This window comes from Rhipicephalus sanguineus, chromosome 11, assembly GCF_013339695.2.
Source record: "Rhipicephalus sanguineus isolate Rsan-2018 chromosome 11, BIME_Rsan_1.4, whole genome shotgun sequence".
In the NCBI taxonomy this organism is placed as follows: Eukaryota; Metazoa; Arthropoda; class Arachnida; order Ixodida; family Ixodidae; genus Rhipicephalus; species Rhipicephalus sanguineus.
In genome coordinates this window covers 15731562-15737561 of record NC_051186.1, presented here as the reverse complement: position 1 = coordinate 15737561, position 6000 = coordinate 15731562, and positions in this window count along the sequence as shown.

Below are 6000 nucleotides of genomic sequence, written 5' to 3'. Positions count from 1 at the left end.
ACATATAGGAACTATAAATTATGTTCGCACAGGTCCCAAAGATTCCGAATGGCACTGGCGCTTCTGTAGGAAAAAAAATTTCAGAAACAGCAACTTTTCGAACATTCTAAGTGTAGACATTTTTCGAAAATAGTTTTCTTCCGCCCGCACACTTCAAGCAATGCTACTTTAAGCTTCATTACACATACCCCTTAACGCGAAAGTTCTTTTTTTAATGGTAGGCAGAATATTTGACATTTTATATTATCGGTAATTTCTGGGAAGGCCTGTTCGCGAAAACGGCGTGAAATAGGTCGGATATATTTTTCCTCGGAAATATGCGAATGAAGTTCGCTTTCGGGCTACCGAGCGATATGTCCGTAAAATGTAAAATACTTCGCAAATTATAATATGTCGAGTTTTGTACCCGTCTTGATCTCTCGTTGAATCACCCTCGCATGAAGGCTGGTTTGAAATAGCAAAAACAAATGCACAACACAACTCGTATCACTGGTATGAGGTAAATTCTTCCTATATTGATAAAACTACGGATAATTATTTTGAGCATGCTTTAAATACATTGTCACTGGAACTCTGAATGCTGACACTGAGAATAGCATCAATTTCAGGTGAGCCTTAAGGTCCAGTTAAATTATCTATTATTAACGAAAGGCTAAGGTAACTTATAGTGACTATAATGAGCTGAGCGGACGAGATAAACCGCGTCTTTAATGCCTTCAAAATTATCCAATTTTCAAACCAGTAAAGCGCACACACCAAGATAGCGGTCTTTAAAAAAACGCTTCCTTCGTGGAACTTTCAATGCTCTTTAAAAATGAATTTTTACGAAAAAACAAAAACATACAATCCGACTGATTAGGCTTTTTATATGTAGGCGCACATTTGTGCAGCTCTAAGTACAGAACTCTTGGAAGTTTAGTACCATTTATATGATCATTGTATTGTGTTATGGCCCGATACCCGCATTATCTTGCCTTTGAACGTGAAAAGCATATGCTCAATACTATAACTAAGCTCGCATTTTATATTTATCTTTGACTTACTTGGTTTTGTGTAATACGTAATTCGACGTCTCGCGTTTGAAAAACTGATTTTGAACATTTTATGGTGTGTTTTCTGCGTCCTTCAGACACTTGCAAAAAGGAGCCATTACTGAAGTTGTATAACGGACGTTATGTAGGTTGTACGTACTGTAGGTATGTCTGAAATTTCGTAGCGCGTTATTCCTGGTCAAAGTGAGAACTAGAGTTTCACGTCGACTGATAGTGAATGTTTACATAACTAAGAAGCGTTCACAAATACAACATATTTGCTCTAGGCAAGTAAAGAGGCAGATCTAAGTCTTGCCGCCATAGAGTTTCCTAAAATTAACTAGAGGGGACTCTGGCGCTGCGATCGTTCAGCTACCATGGGAATGATGGGTAGTACACAAATTTGCCTAGTCTTCGTGCTTTCGGCTTCAAACGTACTTGTGGCTTTGTTTATTGCTGTGTTTTGGCGTTCGTTTCGGATAAAAGAATGGACCGTTGTGAACTTCGTGACCAGGTTTGATTTGGTGAGCCTAAAAAAGTTAAAGTGCTGAAGTAGAACTGCTGACTTTTGCTGAACTTCGTTTTGCGACAAAGCGGATGCAGCCGACGCGGAGCCAAACGGAGCTGAAAGAACGAAGCTTAGACAAATTTGTGTACTACCCATCATTCCCATGCTGGCTGAAGCGTGATGCGTTGCAGCTCCCATAGACACTAGCGCCAGAGTTCCCTCTAGTAAGTATTGTAGGAAACTCTATGCTTGCCGCTTTTTTCTTTGTCTGCAGCGAAAACACATGTCTGATAGTGGCCACCGCTCACAAGCCCTACGGTAAGCCATTGTTTACATTACCATCAAGCCGCAGATAAACGCATGTTTTTTTAGCGTAGGAAAAAGGAAGCTGTCGCTTTGACCGCAAACAGATGGCGCTTGACAAGATGGTTACGATGTGGCCATGTAGATTGGTCACATAGATTACAATCCCTCTTCCTCATATTCATAACAGGCTTAAAATGAATGAGGCCGGACTTTCAGGTTATCACCAAGCGCACGCTTTCGGGGGATTGAATCGCGGCCGCGGCGGCCGCATTTTCGATGCTTTGGGCCCGTGTACTCATATTTAGGTGCACGTTAAAGAACCCCAGGTTGACCACTTCCGGTTGACCACCTGGGGTTCTACCGTGTCCCTCATAATCATGTCGTAATTTTTAGGCGTTAAACCCCTATAATTATTAATAATTATTATTACGCATTGGACAGAGTGTGTATATTCAGCCACTAGTGACGTTAATCTCACTTTTAAGCACAGCTATTTTCCTAGAGGGAACATTGAATAGAACACGTTGTTGCATTCGCTAGTTTCCTCTTGCCCTATAATCCATTTTTAAACCAGCTGCATGCTCATGCCTCTTAGAAGCATGGGGTATTTTCATCCACATAATTCTTAACGTCTAGGCGTGGTTGCGACAAGTTCTTTTGTGTACGTTTTTGTTATTGTTCTTTATTTTTTACACTGCTGTGAATTCGTATGCAACGATACGTGCTTTCACTGCTAAAATTTTGTCTTTGTGTCGCGCGTAATTCTTGATTGTATTTTATGCATTCGTTGTATTTCTGTTCCCGTAATGACTCTTCTAGGTTAACAGTATAAATAAACAAACAATGCCCGCGCCTGGCGATGGAGGTCGTGTGTCTCCCTATTTTGGGGTGCGTCGAAATGTAATGGCTTCTACGGCCTAGTGCAACCGTGTTAATTATTTATAGGAACGCGCGCAACCAAAATGGGAGCGAACCATATTGTTACGCTGAAGCGATAACGGAGGAAGAGGAGAACGAAGGGCGTCTCTCTTCGAAGCAACTCGGTGTCGGCGCGGCAACCCTTCGTCCCTTTCATTTATTCACTTGTAAATAAACACACCCCATCGTAACAGTTTTTGGTGGAGGTGCTGGGTACGATAACGGCGCCTCCGACGAACGACGACGCACCGACCGCTGAGGCGCAATACGTGGAGCTTCGCCGAAGTCGACGAATTGCTGGCCTGCCACCCGCGATGGCCTCTGACGGCAACAACGACAACCTGCCACCTGCTTCCAGTATTCCATGGCAGCCCTACATCGAGCCCCGAACCTTCGCCGGACAACCTGGGGAGGATGTCGACGCATGGCTCAGCTTCTACCAACGGGCGAGTCGGTTTAATGGCTGGAATGCTACCGGCCAGCTGAACAATGTAGGCCTCTTCCTTAAGGGAACAGCATCTGTATGGTTTGAAAACCATGAAGAAAGCTTGACGACGTGGCAGACGTTCGTAGATGAAATTAGGAAGTGCTTCGGAGATCCCGCAGCTAAAAAGAAGCGCGCCGAGCAAACTCTCATGCAGCGAGCGCAAGTTCCCGGGGAAACCTGCACGACGTATATCGAGGAAGTGCTCAAGTTGTGCAAGGCCCTGGACCCTCGGATGACAGAAGAGGACAAAGTTGGTCATCTTCTAAAAGGGATCGCGGAGGACGTATACCAGTTCCTCATAGCAAAAGACAGTCTGGAGTCTGTAAGTGACGTCATTATGCACTGCCGTACATTTGAAGCTCTGAAAGCTCGACGAATTACGCCAAAGTTCGGACGCCTGGCCAACGTAACTAATGTCGCCAGTGTCGACGTGCTTCCAGCCCCATCTGACCTTGCGTCGGTGATTCGGCAAGTAGTGCGCGAAGAGCTCGACCGACGTGAGGCGGCTTCTCTCCCGACTCCTAAGGCCCGAGAGCCCTTTCCTCCCTGCGACTTTGGCGCGACGTCCATCAACGCCGCCTCCTTTGATGCCTACAACTTCGCGCCTCGCCCTAGAGTGCCAAGCCCTTCTACGAATGCGCGTCCGAGTTACCAGTCGTATGATGGTTATGCACGCAGACCACCTGCAGTTTCTCAGGAGTGGGACGGCCGGGCCATTCATCTTTCTACTGACAATATCAGTACGTCCCGTGAGCGCCCTATATGCTTCAACTGCGGCGTCCGCGGCCACGTCGCCCGATTTTGTCCTCATCGCCGTCGCATGTCAGCACCGTCCCATGAGCGACCGCGTACGTTCTATCGGCGCAGCAATCAGCCCGTTGACGGGACACACTGGCCCTCGGACTCGGACAGCAGGACAAACCATCGGGTGAATTACCGCAGCGACTCGCCGGCTTCTGTGCGGAGCTTGACGCCACCGTCTTCGCGCCACCGAAGGTCCCCATCTCCTCGACGACGTCTCACGTCACCGCCACCGGGAAACTAGGCGGCGCGACCGATGGAGGTGAGGTCGCCAGTCATCTTCAGCTACATGCCCCTATGCCTCCGCCAGTCACCATGTGTCATAACAAGATTCGTGTTTCTGTGGACAATGTTACTACGCTGGCTTTAGTGGACACGGGAGCGAGTGTCTCTGTTATCAGCATGGACTTCAAAACTCAGTTAGGCCGTAAGGTGATGTTTCAGTGGAATAACGATAATACATTTCGTGCTGTGAGTGGGGAATTGCTCCGACCCCTTGGTGTGTGCACCGCGAACGTTCATTTCTCTGATAGCGTGTATCAAGCCGAATTCGCAGTGCTCGCTAAATCCACGCATAATGTCATTCTTGGACTAGATTTCCTACAACAGTGCGGTGCCACTCTTGACTGCGGTACTGGCGAGCTCTTCCTCTCTCCTCCTGCCGACCAACCTGCTACATGTTCGCGCACCCTCGCCGTCCTTGAAGATTCCGTCTTACCGGCACGTTCCTTGTCCAGCGTCCAAGTTACTGTTGGTCGTGTCGACACCGAAGCATTTGATGCTATTGTTGAGCCCGTGCCTTCGGTCACTGCGAAGAAAGGCGTGCTTGTACCTCGTTGTATTATCTCTGTGGACTGTGGAACAAGTGCGTTGTGGGTGTCAAATTTATCAAACCAGCCTGTTGTGCTACCCAGCGGTATGCGACTTGCCTCGTTTGAAGCGGATACCAGCCTCAGCATAGACGCCTTAAGTAATGACACCTCGCTCGAAGGCCGAGCGCATGAAACTGGCCCTGGTGTCCCTGAAGACTCGTCACCGTTTCTGAATATGGTCAACAAGGCACTGCCCTCCGAGAAGCGTCAAGCCCTGGTCAGCGTCCTTAGCAAGCATGCTTCATTGTTTGATTTCACCCAGGACGCTACCAAAGTTCGTGTTCCAAATACGCGGGCTCGCCACAGGATCGACACAGGCTCCGCGCATCCCATAAGGCAGAAACCATACCGCGTGTCCGCATCTGAACGCAAGGTGATCGCTGAACAGGTGGACGACATGCTGGCCAAGGGCGTCATCCAAGATTCTGCTAGCCCATGGGCTGCGCCGGTCATCCTCGTGAAAAAGAAAGACGGGTCCTGGAGGTTTTGCGTAGACTACCGGCGCCTCAATTCTGTGACGAAAAAGGATGTGTATCCACTTCCCCGTATAGATGACGTTATCGACTGTCTTCATTCCGCATCCTACTTCTCATCTGTGGACCTCCGATCGGGTTATTGGCAGATACCCATGCATTCCGTCGACAAAGAGAAAACCGCTTTCGTCACACCAGACGGCTTGTTTGAATTCAATGTCATGCCGTTTGGTTTGTGCAACGCTCCTGCGACATTTGAAAGGTTTATGGACACGGTACTACGCGGCCTGAAATGGGAGATTTGTTTATGCTACCTTGACGACATCGTCATTTTTGGTCGCACTTTTGCCGAACACAATAATCGACTTGACGTTGTTTTAACGTGCCTTGAACAAGCTGCCCTTACCCTGAACTCGAAGAAATGTCACTTCGGCCAACGAGAAGCGCTTGTACTTGGACATCTCGTGGACAAGCATGGTGTGCGTCCAGACCCCCAGAAGGTTGCTGCAGTTAGCAGTTTTCAACAACCGCAATCACAACGCGAACTAAGAAGTTTCTTGGGTCTTTGCTCCTACTTTCGACGGTTTGTGCCCAAGTTCGCTGA